This window comes from Camponotus floridanus, unplaced genomic scaffold, assembly GCF_003227725.1.
Source record: "Camponotus floridanus strain SB8 unplaced genomic scaffold, Cflo_v7.5 scaffold311, whole genome shotgun sequence".
In the NCBI taxonomy this organism is placed as follows: Eukaryota; Metazoa; Arthropoda; class Insecta; order Hymenoptera; family Formicidae; genus Camponotus; species Camponotus floridanus.
This window is the reverse complement of record NW_020229450.1, coordinates 18,030-38,840: the sequence shown is the minus strand read 5'-3', so window position 1 is coordinate 38,840 and position 20,811 is coordinate 18,030. Positions and strand designations below refer to the sequence as shown.

General features: G+C 38.9%; 1 long non-coding RNA gene across 1 annotated transcript; it reads left to right on the top strand.

Annotated features, from left to right (window-relative positions):
• Positions 1–657: 657 nt before the first annotated feature.
• On the top strand, positions 658–1,678 carry LOC112638511. The gene is made up of 3 exons (XR_003123060.1): positions 658–803; positions 1,305–1,464; positions 1,602–1,678. It is a non-coding gene; the product is annotated as an uncharacterized LOC112638511 (long non-coding RNA).
• Positions 1,679–20,811: the final 19,133 nt, after the last annotated feature.

The following is a 20,811-nucleotide window of genomic DNA, read 5'->3' as shown; positions in this document are numbered from 1 at the left end:
AAGCACTTACCGGATGGATCATTAAACATTTCGGATGGATCATTAAACATTTCGAATAATAATTATATTTCGCAAGACAATGAACATAACATAGAAAATAATAAAACAAAAGATGTCAACAATAAAATTGGTATATAATTTATGTTCTTTAAAATTAGCTTTATGATCTTTCATGGCTGTGTTATCAGTAAACATATCTGTGAAGAAATAATAATTATTATTACTATTTATTCTATTTTTTGATATTATTATTAATACTATTATTATCATTTTTATCACCATTATCTTTATCATGTTTATCATTATCTTAATTATATTAACTTCATATTTTTATCATGTTTTTATTATTTTTATTATTTTATTATACAAAATAAAGATTTTTGTGATCGTATTTTTTGTCTCTGCACTTTATAAGTAAAATATGCCATGGTATACGTTGATAGCATGAACAAGAATCTATTCTATATACAATATATGCATATACAATCTTAATAGTTTTTAAAAAATTGGAAATTTAATAAGTAATCTTTATTATTTTTGTTCTTATTTACAATATAGTGCTTCAGTATTTTAAAGAAATTATCCGTCAGCAATCATACTTCAGGACACAATTATGGCAAATAGCAGATGATTTAAGAGACATGAAAAATGAACTGATGCAACAAATCCGTCAACGGCCAAATGGCAATAATCAAAGAGAAGAGTCTATTTTTTCTTTTCTCCATCTTCCTTTTAATTCTATCGAAGATTTAGAAGAGCATGTTGAGCAATTTTTAAACCAACCAAATAATTTCGAAACATCAGTAATAATACTTCGTTAATTATCATTAAACTATAACTAGTAGTTGGATACTAATACTTTAGTAGTAGTTGAATAGTATAATTATATATTTATGATACACAGAAATTGTTGCAATTCTCATGTTTGCTGTTAATTTTTTATTTTAAATTATTTGCAATGATATAAGTTTTCAAAAATATTTTAAAGACAATTATAGCTAATTGATCTAAAATTTTAAATAGGTATGTTGATTATAAAATACAAATTAACTTAGTAAATAAATTCAAATTGCAAATAAAAATTTATTAAATCAAATTAGTATATAAATTTCAAAAAATGAAACTGATTTTTTTTCAATTCTTTTTAATTCTATTTTTATTACATTGTAAGTCTAATTAGTGTTTACTATGGAAATATATTACTAAAAATTAATAATAAATATTCAAATTATTAAATTAATATTAAATATATTTGTTACACTTGTAATTTTCAAAATAAAATGTACTCAAAACATTTATTGTAGGTTAAAGAAGTATCTCGAGTTGGAGGAAAACATCCTTATGAATTTATTAAGCGCAATTGTACTCGTTTATTGACCAATGAGCTAGCAGAAAAATATAGTTGGCTTGGAGCAAAACAAAAGCGAAAGTTTTGTCATTTAAAACTCGCTGACTTGTTAATTAGTAAGCGTCTAATATACATAATGCTATTTATTTGTATACTAATACAATTTTTCTTATCTAAATGATTAATCTTAATAAAACCACATGTATAATCAAAAAAGAAATTACTGATTACAAGATCCTGATTTTTATTACAGTTTCCGGTCAAGAGAGTAATTCCGAATATACTAAAAAAATTTTAGAAGAGGCGATCCAGAAATGGCTGCGAAGAGCCAAAGAAAGATTGAATGCTGAGAAGAAGAAGGAAGATAAATAAAGAATTGAACAAAAAAAAGAAGACGAATTTTGATATATTATCTACATATATATTATCTACATATGACACACATGATGTGTAATATTAACATTGTAATAGCGTTCAAAGTTTTAGTTTTAAGTTGTTAAAGTTAATTTGATAATACGTACGTATGTGATACTAATGTAACCATGTACTATATGTAACCATGTTCAAATATTTAATTTCTAGTTAAGATTTATTATAATGCGTAATATTGCGATATTTCTAGAAATGGAAAGTTTATTTTATAATACGTACGTATGTGATACTAATGTATATGTAACCATGTCTAAAGATTTAATTTTTAGTTGTTAAGATTTATTATAATGCGTAATATTACGATATTTCCAGAAACGAAAAGTTTATTTTATAATACGTACGTATGTGATACTAATATGTATATGTGACCATGTCCAAAGATTTAATTTTTAGTTGTTAAGATTTATTATAATGCGTAATATTGTGATATGTTCCAGAAATGGAAGATGATAATTCTGTGAGATATATATATATATATATATGTATATATATATATATATATATATATATATATATAAAGATTTATATATTATTATGCATATTGTTAAAACAGTATTTTCAATGCCAAGCTCAAAAGCTAATAAATGTCTATATTTAAAATAAATCAATTATTTTATTATTTTTAAATAAATTATTATTAGATCCGCAAGTCATTATATATATCCTATTTACGTCCATGATATATCCAAAATAAGACCATTTTCGACCTATTTCGGATTTACTTTGGATCTCGTAGTAAGTCCTAAGATAATCCAAGATAAGTCCAAAATAAGTTCGACAACAGTCCTGTTTCGAATATTTGACGAATGTCCAAAGTTGTGTCAAACGTACGTGATTTGGATGTCCATCAGACGTCCGACGGATTCTTTTTGGATCAAAAATGGATGTCCGACGTCCAAAAGTAGACGTTCAATGGACATTCACCGAATGTCCATGTGCTATCTGGGTAACTACAATAAAACGCAACTTATTCAAATTAAAAAACATGTAACTAATAGTTTTATTTCCAAATATACAAAATATTGGTCAAATGCGAATCGAACACGAACAAACTTTATAAAAAAATATACGCAGTTTATGAAAAACGAAATAAAAATAACATTTCAAAAGGCACATCTCAGATCTGTAGCTATTACTACTCCCAATGATAACTCATCCGGCAATATAGGAAATCGTGGTCGTCGACGCAAAGCATACAAAGATTGCAGCAGCAAGACTAAGAAAAGATGGTCACACGAGCTTCATATCAAGTACAGCCAAGAATTGTTGCGTGCAGCTGTTGTACCCAACAATAAAACGTGAATATTCGCTACCAAATGATGAACAATCTGAAGAAATATTTATAAATAAAATTTTGGCAATGTATATGGACTTAGGTCTATCAAAAAGAAAATACGAATTGCTTCGAACTTACAATGAACGCTTATTCGAAAATAAACTTTATCCCTCTTATTCGAAGATTCAGGCTGCCAAAAAAAATGTTATCCTCAAAATGTAGTTGCAACTGAAAATGGTGCTACAATTAAATTGCAATCGCTGCTAGATCATACTAAATCTCAAATTATAAAATCATTACCAGACCAATGATTTTCTAAATATAGGTACTGAAGAATTTATTTTACATGGAAAATGGGGAATGGATGGTGCTTCTGACCAACAAAATTTTAAACAAAAATGGTCAACAAATAACGACAGTGATGGTACACAAATAAAATCTGATAGTACAGTGTTTATAATATGTTATGTGCCATTGATATTGACAAATAGTCATGATAGTAATCGTGTTTTATGGAAAAACGATAGACCATCATCTGTAAGATTTTGCAGACCACTCCAATTTAAATTTATCAAAGAAACACCATCAAACACCTTGCAAGATTACAATTTTTATATGGATGAAATTAACAACCTGCAGCCTTCAGTGGAAAATAAATTTGGTAAATCTTTTAAAGTCATTCACACTTTATATTGCACAATGATTGACGGAAAAGTGTGTAACGTGTTGACGGACCAGAAATCGACGACCACCTGCAATATTTGTGGAGTAAATCCAAAAAATATTAATGATTTACAATACATAAAAGAGCTACAAATTAACGAAGAATATTATAAGTTTGGCTTATCTACCCTTCATTGCTGGATACGATTTATGGAGTGTTTATTACATATTTCGTATAATCTTGATTTTAAGGAGTTGTGCTAGAGGATGTAATAAAATTTTACAACAAAACAGAAAGAAACAAATTCAAGAGGGTTTAAAATCGCAATTATCTATTACGGTTGATGTTGTAAAACAAAGATACGGTACTACCAATGATGGCAATACTGCTAGGAGATTTTTTTAAAACCCTGAGATTGTTTCTAATGTACTTGGAATCAATCAAGCACTCATAGAGAGGTTTGGAAATATTTTACATATTGTTGTGCCGGACGCGGCACAGGGTGTGGGGTAGCCGGGAATTTCAAGTTAATTCCTGGATTTTTTGTGCAACTTTTATTATAAATTTCTTTTATACAAATATATTCATTTATTCGACATTAGTCAGTTTCTTTCGAGCCCTCTCTTCGTCGTCCTTTTCTAAATCGCTTCGTTCTCAGATTTAGGGTGTTATCAATTTCGTCGGATGTTTCGTCGTACTATATAATGGTTAGCCCTCGGTCTCGCACTAGTTGTTTGATTTATAATTAACAACTGTCCGCCGCGGATTCGCGGTGGACGGTTTTTATTTCCTCGGATTCGAGGGTGTTTTGGAGGGGATCGCCTAGCGACATGACCATGTATGGTCATGGGGATTCTTCGTAGCGTCCAAAGTCCAAATGCAAGCGAAGAAGGTTCAAAGTCGAATCCCTTCGTTAGCGTCTTTCGCGTTTCCGGCGAGCGTTCTCGCGCGTGGTTTGCTGAAATGGCGGTTTTGCGCGGTTCGCGAATGTTCTATTATATATTCTATTATAATGGTATAATAAGTTATAGTCTTTCGGACTATAACATCCCTCCCCCGTTGGAAAAGAAAAACGGAGGTTGCAAACGAAGTTTTTCTATCTTCTAAATGTGTATATGCCTATCCTTATTTTAAATACAATATATTTCGCGTGTACAATATTCATTATAATCGTTTCTTAAATTAAACTTATTTATTCTAAAATCGTGTGCTCTTAGTTCGTTTTGATATTGGTCTAGGCATTCCGTATGTTTTGTCAGTTTCGTCTATTATTGTAACAGTCGGTTTTTTAGATTTCTTCTTTTTATATTGGATAATTATCCATATTATTACTATTATAATAATTATAGTGGTTATTCCACTGGAAGCCATTGGATATATAAATGTTTTTGTTTAAAGAAGTTATTTTCGTTATTATTTAAATCTTTATTTATCTTTTCTAACTTGTTATTTAGTTCTTTTAGCTCTGTTGGATTATTTATTATGTTTTTAAGTTTTTGTGTGTCGTTTGTATAGTTGTTATCTTTAAAGATTGTTATATTATATTCGGGTTGAAATTCTTCGATTTCTGAAGTATATGTAATTGTTTTAGTCTGTAATATTATGTCTGTTGACGTCAATTTACAATTGTCACGTGATTCGACCTGTATTTCTGATTATTTTCTTATAATCAGGGTGCTTATCGCATTTTATTGTGGCTTGCTATTCGGATGCTGTCGAGTATAGCCAGGAGTGTGGTTGACGTAAGTCAATCCATATCGTATGGTTTACTGTTACGTGTTTTACGTTATAATATTCTCGATAATCTGTTTCGTATACATATATTTTTATTTCGCACGGCGTATTTATATTTAAGTGATATATCGGATGATTGCTTTCGCATATGTATTGTTTATTTTTATTTATACAATTAGTTAGATTTTGTTTTGTTAAACTTAAATAGGTACGCATTTCTTTATTTACAATCATTAGCTTATTCTCTATTTTTATATAAGCAAATTTGTTTTTATAGTCGTTTGTTGGTAACGGAATGACATTAAAAATTTCGTACATAGGTTGCGTGATGATGGGGAATTTTAATATTGTATATATTTTTGATTTTTCGCAATACGCATTTATTTTTATAAAATTTTCTATCGTTACCCATTCGTTTTGATTAATTTCAAAGGGGAAATATGAGCCTCGTGGTAGTTGCGGTACGGCTTCCTTTAGTTGATTTATAATGTCAGTTATGGGTGTTAGCAATGGATGCATTTTATCCTGACGTATATATGTTAGATATTCCAAGATATCTTTCGCATCTCTTATTAAATTATTTATCATTGCTATTATTACCGTAAAATGTTCGTCTATTTCTTCTCGTGTAGTATAATCTCTAATATAGTGATTAATTAGTTTTCCATTATAATCTAATATATTTTCCAATTTGTTTAGATGTATTATGGTGGAGTTTAAAATTTTAATTTGGTTTTTTGCGACGTGTTCTAAGATTTGTTGTTTGTTTTCTAATAATCTTATTTGTTCGTTTATTAATTTTCTGTCATTTTCATCCATTATTCCAAATAGGATTTTTGTGATAGAGCCTACGCCATTGATTAAGCCTCTACGTTTATCTGACTTAACTTTATATAATATATTTATTAATGTTATTATTTTATTTAGATTATTTGAATCATTATTAATAATATTTTTTAAATTATTGCACGTTTGTTTTATGCTATTTTCTGATTTTATTTCTTTGCATATTTCGTTAGTTTGTTTAATATATTGGTTGATTTGCCAGGTTCGGTCATTTAATTCCGTTATGTCGAATTTGATGACTAATTTCCAGGTTTGCTCGGTTTGATATAGATGTCCGAGTTTTTCATAGTAGATCCCCGGGTTGTGTTTGAATTCTAGGATCTCGAACGGAAGATGGTTCTCGTCTTCCCTAGTGAGAACGGGGCTGATTTCCCATATCAGTGCTCTGTAAGAATATATGTTAGGTATTGCATTATACACTGTGAGTATCATATTTTTTATTTCTTGCTAATTTTATCAGTGTGGGATTAGTTTTAATCTTTCTCAACTTAGCTCTGCTATGTATTATGTCCCTTCGCGAGCTTCAGTCTCTCGCTAGTCGTTGGACAGTTGGCTAATAAAAAAAAAGATTTTGGTAATGTCGTCTTATCCATCTTCGTCGGAAGAAGTTCCGTGTGACGACATTGAGGTTTGCGAGGCCGATTTGCCTCGAATGCGGGATTTATCCGGTGGCTTGGCTTTACCGCGCGATCGGTTCGAACAGGCCTGTGCGCGGGTATATTTGCGTGGCCCGTTATCTTTACGGGTCACCGTAAATTTTGACTCCGGCGTGCGTGTAGTTGAGGAGATGGTTCCTCTCGCTCGTGAGTTTCTTGAGTGGGAATGGGATTTCTTAGAAATCTTTCGTGCGGAGGAGGCCCGAAATTTTGAGGATCTGGGCGCTATGCGGGCGCATCAGCGTGTGGAGCGCCTCCTGCGTTTGGGCCGGGGTGGTGGCCTGGGCCGGGGTGGCCAAAACGTGGTGCCCAGGGGAAGGGCCTTTGCTGCAGCCTTGCGTTTACCGGAGCGATTGCCTCCCGCAGGCCGTGGACATGGTCGTCCACATGGGTGAGTTTATTTATTATTAGTGTGTATTTATTTTGTGTTTATTAGTGTTCTATAAATAGTTTCAATTTGTTGGTGTGCATGCGTATCGTTTTCCTTCCCTTTTTTATTGTATAATTTACGTCGGAGTTCTTTTCTAAAATCGTATACGGTCCTGTCCATAACGATTCTAGCTTTTTTGATCTTCCGCGTCGTAGTGTCTCGTCGTATACTAACACTTTATCCCCTATTTTAAATTGTGCTTCTTTTGTGTTTTTATCATATTGTTTCTTGGCTTTACATTTTTCTTCTTTTATATGTTCTTTTGCGAGTTGGTTTGTTGCGCGTAGTCTTTCTTTTAGTTCTTGCGCATAGTCATCATAATTATATGTTGGTTTAGGCGGTTTTGTTAACGCTGTTGGAATTTCGGCTTGATGTCCGTACATCAATTCGAAGGGTGTATATCCTGTAGTAGTGTGCGGCGTCATATTATACGTGAACATCGCGAACGGTATCCATTCGTCCCAGTCTGTTTGGTCCTCATTTATATAGTGTCTTAAATATTCTGCTAGCGTTCGATGCGATCGTTCTAACGCGCCATTACTCTCTGGGTGATACGCGGTTGTTTGTATTTTGTTTATTTTTAATAGTTTGCACGTGTTTTTAAAGATCTCGCTCATGAAATTAGTTCCTTGGTCTGTCAAAATTTTTTCCGGTATTCCGTGTTCAAGAATTATTTTTGTAACAAATTCCTTGCTGATAGTATTCGCTTCTTGATTTGGGATCGGAATAGCTTTACTAAATTTAGTTAAATTATCTTGGAAGGTTAATAAATATTTATTTCCATTATTAGTAATAGTTAGCGGTCCGACTATATCTAGCGCGCATTTTTCAAATGGTTTATTAGGCGTGTCGGTGATTATTAAAGGAACTTTATTTTTTCTTGATAATTTATTTTTTTGACACGATTCGCATTTCGCGATATATTGTTCTACGTCTTTAGTTAATCCTCTCCAATTATGTTGTAAGCGGATTCTTTTAATCGTTCGTTCAATTCCTTGATGCCCTCCTATAGGTGCATCATGATACTCTGATAATATCTGTTTTTTCTCTTCTTCTGTGTATGTTGTTATATTATCAGTATCTGTTTCTTCTTCTTCTATCTTTAGAATTTCTTTATCCTTTTCCAGCAATGGTCCCGGTATCGCGTTGCGACTTAAGGCGTTTGCATTTGCATTTGCTCTTCCAGCCTTGTGTATGATTTCGTAATCATATTCTTCGAGTTTTAATCTCCATCGGATTAGTCTCGATTCGGGGTCGTTTACATTGAACAACCATATTAAAGGTTTATGGTCCGTGATAATCTTAAATTTTGTTCCATATATGTATGGTCTAAAATGTTTAACAGCCCATACAATTGCCAATAATTCTTTCTCCGTAGTGTTATAATTTTGCTCCGCCTTTGTTAATATTCTGCTGGCGTAAGCAATCGGTCGGTCGTTGCCTATCTCTCCTTGTGATAGCACTGCTCCGATCGCATAGTCGGAGGCATCAGTGGTCACAATAAATTCTTCTGTAAAATCAGGATATTTCAGCACTGGTGCAGTCATTAGTTTCTCTTTTAATGTTTCAAATGCTGCTTGCTGTTCCATTGTCCAAATAAATTTTTCCGATTTTTTAGTTAATTTTGTTAGCGGTTTTGTAATCTTTGAAAAATTCTCGATGAATTTTCTGTAATATCCAGCTAATCCTTCATAGGATTAGCTGGATATTACAGAAAATTCATCGAGAAGGAATATCCTTGACTTTTTTCGGCGTCGGAAATTCTTTTATTGCTGTTAACTTCGATGGGTCTGGAGATATTCCGTTTTCAGAAATAATATGGCCCAAATATATTACCTCCTTGCGTAAAAATTCGCATTTGTCTGGCTGTAATTTTAAGTGAGTTTTTCACAGTCTTTACATAACTTCTTTTAATCGCTTGTTGTGCTCTTGTAAACTTGATCCGTATATGACGATGTCATCAAGGTAGACCAGGCATCTAAGTCCTTGTATTCCCATTAATACTGAATTCATCAGCCTTTGAAAAGTCGCTGGTGCATTCTTTAATCCAAACGGCATTCGATTAAATTCGTAATGTCCGTAGGGAGTTGAGAAAACTGTTTTATTTTTATCTTTTTCAGCCATTGGGATTTGGTGATATCCTGACGCTAGATCTAATGTACTGAAATATTTTGGATTTCCCAGTTGGTCTAAAATATCAGTAATATTAGGCAACGGGAATGAGTCGCCTATAGTTAATTCATTTAATTTCCGGAAGTCTATGACTACTCGGAATTTCGGTTTTCCTGATGCATCTGCTTTCTTTGGTACTACTAATAATGGTGCGTTCCATTGACTCGTGCTTGTCCTGATAATTTCATTTTGCAGCATTTCTTGTACTTGCCGATTTACCTCCGCCTTATGTTTCTCGGGTAATCGGTATGGTTTTACATTCACCGGCGCGGTGTCGGCACGCCTGCTTATCTCATGCTCGACCGTCGCGGTGCATGTCAGTGGTTCTCCTTCCAGATGGAATATTTCATTGTATTCTTCACAGATTTCTAACAGTGTTCGTTTTTCTTCTTTATTTAAATGTTGAGTTCGCAGTAGTTGTCAAATTTGTTGTTTACGAGAAATAGCATTTTTAGCCTTCTCTTTTGTTTCTATTTTATTTATTTGCTCTGTACCTTCCTCCATGTCTTCTAGTGTGACTATTGGAGTGGGCATTTCGACCTCTTTGTCTGTCGTGTTTATCATACTTACAGGACATGAAAAATTGTTTGGTTCCACCAGGCCATTTCCAATATATACTCCTGGGGCTGCTTCGCTTGTTCGGACTATTCCTATATGATTCTGATTTACAGCTGCTTTAATAATTGTCTCGCTGCGAGGTTTCAGAATTATTTTTCTGCATGGATGTAATTTTAATATACTATCCTTTATTTTTATTTGGTTTCGTTTGTAATCGCAGGCTGCTGTTTGTTTTTTAAGGAAATCTATTCCTAAAATTCCTTCATGCTCTATTGCTATGTCATCCTTTACGACATAAAATGCATGCTTGATAGCACGTTTGTTGAGTATAATTGTCGCGTACACTTTCCCTAGTGTGTATAATTTATGTCCACTGATTCCTGTGAGTGCAATTTTCTTTTCGTATACAGCTGTATCGTCCTTTAAATTTTTCAATTTAATTAGGGAAATTGTTGATCCAGAATCGTACAGTATATTTATCGTTTCGCCTTTTACTTCACGGATTGGTAGTGATACCTGCAGTAGCTCGTCTTTGGCTGTGTGCGTGTTTTTTATATGCGTCACGCAATACTCTAAGGCAGGTCGCGGTTGTTTCCTTCTCGCTTCCTCCTCTTCTTCTTCTTCGCTATCACTTGGGGAGTCGGTGCTCTTTTTTCTCTGTCTATGCGGAGTCCTTTGCTCACGCTCGCTTTCTTTATGTTTTATTTGATTAACCGGCTTAGAATTACGAATATTATTAGTGTTATTTATATTAGGACGTCCGTTCAGGTTCCAGCATTCCTCGCGGGTGTGTACTGTCTTTTTACAATATTTGCAAAATTTATTCAAAGTATTTATTTGCGTAATTTTTCCGGTTTTGGTAATGTATATTTATTACTGCTTCGACAATCGCGTCCGTGGTGTCCAGATTTTCCGCATTTATAACATTGTATGTTAGTATCTCGAGTTGGTCGCGTTTTAACGTCGAATTTATTTTTATAGGAGAAGCCGGATGCTCGTGTTACAGACGGGCCGATAAGCTTCTCCTCCGCGCTCGCGCCATTTATCGCTTCTTGGAGCGAAGTATATCTTTATGATCGCACAAGAATTTTTAATTCATCGCGTAATCCGATTTGAAAATTTATTAGCGCTTGTTTTTTAATGGTTTCTTGTATTGCTTGCTTAAATGAAGGAGGCCGTTCTTCTCCTTCCACCATGGACTCATATAGTTTCATGGCTAACATATCGACACGTTGGCCGAATGCATGGGCGGTTTCGCTTGACTTTTGTTTTAAAGAATTAAATTCTATCTGTAAGTGTGTTGTACTTTGCTTCGCTTGATAGCAAGTTTCGAGTTGTGTTTTTAATTCTTCAAATGTCTGGATATCTCGCGTTTCGAAATCTTGCATGGCTTTACCTCTTAATTTAGTATATAAGATTGCTTGTATTAACGATTCTTCGTCCGCGGGATTAATATTTTGTACCGCGTACGTACAAGCGTTTAAAAATTCCTGTAATCTATGTCGCGTCGTCCCATCAAACTCGGGAATCATTGTTCGCGCTTCTTTTAATGATACATAGTGCGGGGCTGCGCTACGTCGGTTTCGTATATCGCGTTGAGTGCGTCCGTACGTTACGTCGAGTGGGACATTGTTTGCATTTACTCGCGTTTCGTTTAAATTTGCTTGTGCGGTTTGTATCTCTCGCATTTGTTCGCGCATGTACTGCATTTCAGTTTGCATTTCGCGGAAACTGTGTACGAGTTCGGCGAGTAATACGTTACTCGTTCCTTCGGCCGGCTGACCTGCGTCCTCATAGGCCACGGCTGCGTTTAGTTCGGCCTGTTGCGCTCGCATGCGCTCGATTTCTCTATCGACGGCTTCGTTTTCCATATTCACTTGCGCACGTGGCTCGAATAAACTAATATCAACTGATATCGTTGAATAATTTCTTCGTACTGTAACGCGACTTGGTCCGTCTTGTACCGAATTATCGTTATTACTCGGTTCGTGTTCCTCGGACGAATTAGAACTCGAATAATGTTTTTCTAAATTTTTTCGCACGCTTCTACGAATATCGCGAGCAGCTTCTTCTGCTATTCGTATCGGAGTTACAGTTCCGAATCTATTTGCCAATCGGGCTGGCACGCTCAGAAATCGCGGACTCTTAAATTTTACTTGTTTTGACGGTGCTGACATTTAAATTGTGACGTGACGCTTTTTGAGCTCCGTCACGGTTTCCCTGCCGAGGAAAACAGCGTGCGCGGGGTCGTCTCTCGCGCCTGAGAGGGGACTACCGTTGGTTATTATTCAATTGTTTAGCCCTATTTTTTAGCGAAATTTAAGACCCGCGATTCGAATACGGCTACCGTGCGTGCGTGCAAGATCGACAAGTTGTAAAGGAAGCTACCGCTAGACATCGAGGATACCGAAGATACCGAGGATACCGAGGATACCGAGGATAACACAGGAATAAGGTCAAGTAGTAAGATCCCGCGCCACCGCGCGTTATAATGTAATTGGAGGTTGAATCTGCATTATTTCAGATTGTAAAAGAAACGGCAGCAAATACAGACAACGGTGATGAAGGCAACTTTCCAGGCAGCTGACTGGAAAAACAGAAATCTCGGAAGGAGACGCGGAGACGGCCTGGCCAGCCGGCCACGTCCCCGAGAATCGGCATCACTAATTACCGTCGTTCACAAGTACTGGGCCCCTGTGTAAGGGCAACGCCGTACAACAGCAGCAACGTTCGAGGGGGCGGAGAATCAACCCCGTTTCCCCGAAATCGACAAGATGCGCGGAGGATCGGCGCGGGATTCGAGGGCCTTACGAGCACAGACGAAGATCGACACTGTATGGTGAGCTAGTGACCAGTGCACAGCAACCAATATTCGGAAGAGACGACCCTGAAGGAGCCGCCACCAACACTAATTGTAAGCCGTCGCACAGGTAGCCGACTAGAAAAATTACTCCGGGATCAGCTGGTGTCATCGTGTCGAGATACCGTCACCGGGCGGCTATCGTACCGGAAAGAAAAATTACCGAGACGTTGGATACTTGTACCGGAATTATCGGACGCCAGCTGTCACCGGGGTCGCGGAATTGTCCCTCTCAGGGGTGTTCGTACCGACAGTCCGTGGTCTTATGTATCGTTTCCGTACCGTTTAGAATTGTATCGTTTCTGCTAACATTTTTCTTGTATCGATATTCCGAGCGTGACGCGGCGATTTTTGATCGAGTATATCGCATACCGGAAGACGGGATTTGAGCGAGTAATTTCTTCGCGAGCGGGTGTTACCGAAATTAAGAGAACGGCTCTGCAAGAATATTGCCTCACGCGAAATCTCCGCCGAAAAGTATTTAACGCATCACTTGTTCGAAATTGCCGTTACGCGGACGTCGTGCTATTGTTAACGAAACGAAAGGTCGTGCTGCGACTGTTACATCGGGTAAACAATTTCCGTCTATCTCCTTGAAACTACCGTTAGAGAAAGCTTTTGTTTTTTTATCAAGACTTTGTCGAAAGTCCTCGTTAATTGCCGTAAGAAAAGGTTCGATTCGAGTTATATCGAACTTTCACAAAATCCGTATACCGTCTATTCCGGGTTAAAATTCCGTTTATTTCATAGTTATCTATTGTTCTTTACCGTTAATTGTCGTTGAGCGTAGAAGTTACCGTCATTGTATGAAAATTCAGGTTCGATTTATATCGATATTGCGCACGAGGCTCGCGCCTCCAGGAGTGTTCGTAAACCATCCGCGTATAATCATCTGTTCGTAAAATCCCCGTACACTCTGGTTACCGCTAATTACGTGGATTACCGCCAATAAACTAGTTGAGAATTATACCGAAATCTGTTAGCGAGACGAACTTCTCGGCGTACGAGCCGAAATCAGCCGTAATTCGTTCTCGAGTTTGGTAGAGACTTCGCCGCTAAGGTTCACGGCCTTCGATTACCGTCATTATTGAAAGGCTAAAATTATTTTCAATACCGTTTTTTTTCCCTTTTCTTTTATTGCCGACTCAGAGTTAATATTTCATATATTTAACCTCTCTGAGAGTATTGTATCTGATCTTCGCATCAGCCGTTATAACGTGTCCATTGTTTCCGCAATTTATAAGATAACCGTTATATTTCGAAGTTTGTCTGTTTTCTTTTATTATTTTATCTTGTGCCTTGCGTTCCTGTATATTTACCGGTATATATACCGATTTTCTCGCTATTATATTAAATTTATCGCTATTCTATTAAATTTATCGTTATTATATTAACTTTATCGCTATTATATTAAATTTTATCTACATTATATTAAAGTCAACTATATTGTCCATTGTGTGTATATTCTAACATTACAATATATGTAATTAATTGTGAACAAAATAACTGAGTAGTCATTTCTCTCTCCTAACGATAATCTAGCGCTCTCTCTCCCTTACGATAAATACTTCGCAAAGAACTTTGCCCCTCTGCCATAAACTGAGCTTGCCGTTACCGTTTCGATATCGTGGCGCGGAAATACCGCGCCTGGCGCCCATATTCTATCTCCTTTTTGTTGGAGAGTCTGTTACCGTACTTTACCGCCATTTTAAGATACCGTACCGCCATTTTGAGATCCCGATACCGCCAATTACCGACACCGCCAAATTTGCACGCCACCTCCTCGGGAGCGGCGTTCCCGAGGCGGGCGACGGCGTCGCAAAGATTTTGGCGCCCAACGTGGGGCCCGATGCCGTGTGAAGATACCGTATAAAATCGAATAAGATAGTGGATTTTTTTTTCCTTTTTTGGGAGAGAGCTAGAGAGAGAGAGAAAAAGGAATCGTTTTTCGTTGGCTTTCTTAAGCCGAAAAATCGTTTGTTCAGTGGTGTGGTTTTATTATTGTACTTGTGCCGTTAAAAATTTTTGCAGTGAGTTTTTTTTTGCTTTTCTGGTGTCCCGTATCAAACGTACCGTCTGGTTGGGGTAAGTTAAGACTTATTGAAGGCCCTAAAGCGGCCTGGAATTTGTGTGCTTCGCGTCTTAAAAAGTATCAAAACTACTGAATATTATATACAACTGTCGAGGATTTATTTTTTTTTCCTTTGTGAATTTAGGCCGCCTACCGTTCGTTTATCGTTCTTGACGCTACCGAAAATTCGATTTTTATTATTATTTTACCGTTATATCGATAATCTTGTGTGGTGAGAATTCAAAATTTTTTTTATTAATTCCGTTAGTGGCTCTTGGTTAGTAATCAAAGGAGACGAATTACTAATAATTTTTTTTTGAGACCGTCTCCGGAAAGACACCTTCCTCCGTCGACAGCGAGAGAGACTTGTTTTGATTTTTGAATTTTTGAATTTTGTTTCATTATCATTATTTTTTTTTTTTCTCTTCTCTGTTCCTTTCGTTCCTTTGACTGTATTATTATTATTATTTTTTTTTTTTTACCTTTTCCGTTACCGCATTGTTTTGATCCCCTGTTCAACTTTCTTTTCCTCTGCTACCGTTATTTCGATTTTTGTTTAGTTGTATTTTTTTTTCTCTCTATCATTTATTTTGATTTTCATTTTTTTTTTACCGTTAAGATCTTTAGACTTTTCGTGTTTCTGATACCGTTTAATCTTTTGAATTTTGTTTTTCTTTCTGTACCGTTGTCCTTAGTATTATTAGTTTTTTTTCTATCTTTTCTTTCTACCATATTTTGTTTTGATTTTTGAATTTCTTGTTCCGCTATTATTTATTTTGATTTTTTTTTTTTTTTTTTTGAATTTCTTTTTCTGCTGCCGTATTGTCTAACTTTTGACTTTTTGTTTTCTCCCCGTCACCTATATTATTTTGAATCTCCTTTCGCTACCGTACCGTTTCGATTTCGAAACATTATTTTGATTTTTTAATTTTTTTTTCTTTGTTCCTTCGGGCTCTTATATTGTTTTTATTGTTTTTTTTATTTCTATACTTCTGCCGTGTTGTTTTAATTGTAAATAATTTTTTTTTGTTGTATTATTTCGGTTTCGTCCCCGTACCGTTTTCGATTTTGAATTTATTCCTTGGGTATCGCGATCTTTTCATTTTTTTTTTAGTATATTATTACTACCGTGGTAATTTTCGCTAATCGGTAAGTCTCTCGTTAGCCCTATGAGGAAGGATAACGATCTCCATCAGTGGATACAGGAATTAAGCGTCGGTCAAGTGCGTCGCCACTTGTTAGATCGGGGCCTGAGTGCCCAGGGGATATTGCCGGTTTTACGGGCACGGCTCCTCAGGTACGAAACGCGCGGGAGCGGGGAAACAGAAGAGGAAGAGGACACGATGTCCGCAGAGGGTCAAGGTGGTGCGAGGGCGCGAGACCTCTTAGGGGAGGGCGACCCGCCCGATCTACGGGGCACACCCCCCTTGGGGGGGCCAGAGGTGAAATTGGACGAAATCGCGGGGGGAAATACCGGATACCGTCCACCCCAACGCGAACCTGCGGCCGCGCCGCACGCCAGTTCCCGTCCGGGGAGGGCCTCAACGGCGGAGGCTTATAATTTAATGAGGAAATGGAACCTCCATTTCTCGGGAAAACGGGATAACGACGCGGAAGCCTTCCTGTTGAGAATCCAGGAAGCACGCGCGATAGTCCCCATTTCCGACGCGGACCTTTTCAAGTGTTTGCCGCTGTTTTTATCGGAGGTCGCGCTGTACTGGGTACGGTTGGAGAGCGGAAATTGGCGGGATTGGAATGATTTTGAAGCAGCATGGAGGGGGCGATTCGGGGATCCCGATTACCAGTACGCGCTTCGCGACGAAATATTCAGGCGAACGCAGGGGGAGTATGAAACCGCGGCCGACTATTTAACCTGCCTAAGGGCCTTACTTAGCCGAATGTCGCCACCCTGGGCCTTGGAAGAACAGTTGAACTTTGCACACCGGAACATGCTACCGCGGATGCAAATAGCGATTCGACGGCAGGAGTTTAGAGACTTCGCGACTCTCGAATACCTAGCCACGCGCATGGAGAGAAGCCTGCAAGCCGAAAAACACTACCGACCCCCGTTACCGCCGGAACAATCCCTCTTTCCGGATTTGGCATATCACGCACCGAAGAGTAAAAATAAAAACGCCGCTACCGTCGCTACCGCTAATGTTACCGCTAAAAGGAAAGAGAAGAAGAAAGCCGCTAAAACCCCGAACGTGAATACCGCAACTACCGATATCGCTACCGCTACCGCTACCGCTATGGCTGCCGCTGCCGCTACCGAATCATCGACGAGTGCTACCGTTATCCCCAATTCCGCCAGCAACATAAAATGCTGGAATTGCGAGAAGACAGGACATCGCGCGCGCGGATGTACTGAGCCGCGCCGGAAATATTGTTACCGCTGCGGGAGGCGCGATGCTACCGTACAAACCTGCCCGACATGCTCGGGAAACGAGAATCGGAGCCAGTAGAGAGGGTCCCTACGACTCCGAGTCCCGAAGGCGAGACCCTAGTTACCGCCGACGATACCGTAGGGGACGATACGCTACTGCAGTCGTATGTCACCCTGGGGAGGGAGGAGCTACCGTCACTGAAATTCTTCAAAATTAAAATATACGATTACACTCTCGCGGCCCTCGTGGACTCGGGGTCCAATCGAACCCTACTGGGCCGCGAAGGAATAAAGATTATCCGTGAATTGGGACTGGATACCGAGAGGGGCAGGGGGATACAAATCAGAACAGCGAATGGACAAATCGCAAATATAAGGGAAGAGATTAAGGTACCGTTAGAACTGGAGGATCAGTGTCGCGAAATTACCGTTGCGTTGTTACCGAATTTGGCAGTTCCGTGTATTCTGGGATTAGACTTTCTTACGAAATTCGGAATAACATTAGACTTTGCCACTAACGGATGGTATTTTGCCGAATCGCCACACAAGAAATACCGCTTAGTTACCGAAGTAGATCCAAAGGAGAGCTCTTGTTGCTGGATATCAGAATTAACTCCCGCACAAGAAAAGACTTTAGATTTTTTTTTACGGACGTTACCGCAAACATCAGATAACCCCGGTGTGACCACGCTTACCGAACATAAGATAGACGTGGGGGACAGCCCACCAATTAAACAGCGTTGTTACCTCGTATCTCCTAAGGTTCAGGAAGCCATACGTGCGGAGACTGATAAAATGCTCCAGGCAGGGATCATCGAACCGTCTTATAGCGAATGGTCGAACCCCATCGTAATGGTGAAGAAACCTAACGGAAAGTACCGCTTTTGCTTAGACTTCCGGAAAGTAAATGACGTATCTAAGAAAGACGCATATCCGTTACCGAATATGAATGGCATTCTCGACAAATTACGTTCGGCTCGCTATATATCGACCATTGATCTGAGTCAAGCCTACTTCCAGATATCGTTAGCTAAAGAAAGTCGGGAGATTACCGCATTTAGTGTTCCAGGGAAGGGACTTTTCCATTTCACGCGAATGCCGTACGGACTTACGGGAGCACCGGCAACCTTCCAGCGATTATTAGATCGATTGATAGGACCGGAAATGGAGCCCCACGCGTTTGCATATTTGGATGATATAGTAATCGTGACAGCGACATTTGAGGAACACATGCTCTGGCTTAAGAAAGTATTGGATAAAATCACCGCCGCCGGCCTTACCGTTAATCCGGATAAATGTGAATTTTGCCGTTCTCAGGTACGATACCTGGGATTTATCGTGCAGAGGGAGGGGCTGACGGTGGACCCAGAAAAGACGCGACCGATTTTAGAATACCCCGCACCGCGAAATATTAAGCAATTACGCCGGTTTTTGGGAATGTCGTCATGGTACCGCAGATTCATTCCCCAATTCGCGACCCTTAGCGAACCATTGACGCGCCTTTTGAAAAAGGGCAGGCGCTGGGAGTGGGGGGATGATCAGGGTCGCGCCTTCGATCAAATCAGGGACCATTTAGTTACCGCGCCGACACTAGCCTGTCCGGAGTTTGAGTTACCGTTTACATTACATACCGATGCGAGTTCCGTGGGATTAGGCGCGGTATTGACTCAGATCATCGAGGACGAGGAAAAGGTGATAGCTTTTGCGAGTCGAGCTTTATCAGATCCCGAAACCCGTTATTCCGTTACCGAACAAGAGTGTTTAGCAGTCGTATGGGCAATCCAGAAATTTAGACCATACCTGGAGGGATACCGTTTTACCGTTGTTACCGATCATAGTAGTTTACGTTGGCTTCATAACCTTAAGAACCCCACAGGGAGATTAGCAAGGTGGGCGCTCGAATTATTAGAATATGATTACGAGATGATTCACCGGAAGGGTGCCCTACACCATGTGCCCGACGCATTCTCCCGAATGTTTGAAACGGAAGTTACCGAAGATACCGTACAGGCCGCGACAAATTCCGTTCACATGACGGCCGCAATAGATACCGTAGACCTGGCGAACACTACCGACGAATGGTACCGGAAAAGATACAGAGAAGTTTTGGCGACCCCCGAAAAATACACGCAATGGAAAGTGATTGAGGAGCGATTATACTTTCTCAGGCCGAAACGCGTAGTTTCCGAAATCGTGGAAGACTTAGACCGATGGAAGTTAGTGATACCGAAAGAATACCGAAGGGAAGTATTAAAAGAGTCGCACGATATGCCACAGGCAGGCCACTTGGGTACCGAGAAAACTTACCAGCGTATTGCCGTTTCCTATTTCTGGCCGAATTTATTTCGCGAAGTTACCGAATACATCCGACAATGTGATACCTGCCAGCGAACGAAAGTAGAACAGGCAAGCCCCGCGGGTCTTATGGGACGTCGTATCGCGGATGGGCCATGGACGGCAATAGCGGCCGACATTATAGGCCCGTTACCGCGAAGTAAGGCTGGGGCGGGAAGTAAGGTTCCAATATCTCTTGGTAATCCAAGACCTTTTTACAAAATGGGTGGAATGTAAACCCTTAAGAGCCGCGACAGGTCCGAAAATTAGTGAGGCTATAGACGACCTAGTGATATCGCGATGGGGAGCTCCTAAATTTCTGTTAACGGATAACGGTACCGAGTTTATTAACAAGGTTATGAAGGCGTTCGCTGACGATCGACAGATTACACACACTACCGTACCTCCATACCATCCCCAGGCCAATCCCGTAGAACGCGTAAACCGCATCCTAAAAACGATGATTATCGCGTTCATCAAAAAGGATCACAGGGAGTGGGATGAACACATCGCGGATTTCCGGTTCGCGTACAATACCGCCTGTCATTCCTCTTTAGGAGCATCTCCCGCTTTCCTGAACCTCGGGCGTGAATTAGAGCCAGTACATTCAATGAAACGCAGTCAGGGGGTTACCGAGATCGAACCGGGGGATACCGCAAGATGGGCAGCCCGTATGAAGGACATGCAAGTCCTGAGGGAATGGGTTATCGAAAACTTAGACAGAGCTTACGAGAAACAGGCTTCGCGATACAATTTACGTAGGTGTGATCACACGTTCACGGTAGGAGATCTGGTGTTGAGACGCCAACATATTTTGTCGTCGGCGGCTCAGAATATAGCCGCAAAATTAGCACACAAGTTCCAGGGCCCGTTTAAAGTAGTGCGGGTGATCTCTCCAGTCGTATATGAATTGGGATTCCTGGATGGGTCACCCGCCGGCAAAAGTCACATACAAGACTTGAAGCCTTACCGTCTGCCCGATACCGTTTAGATGCCGAGAAACGTAATGAACCGACGTGAGATGAGGAGGATCTGGCGGGCCTT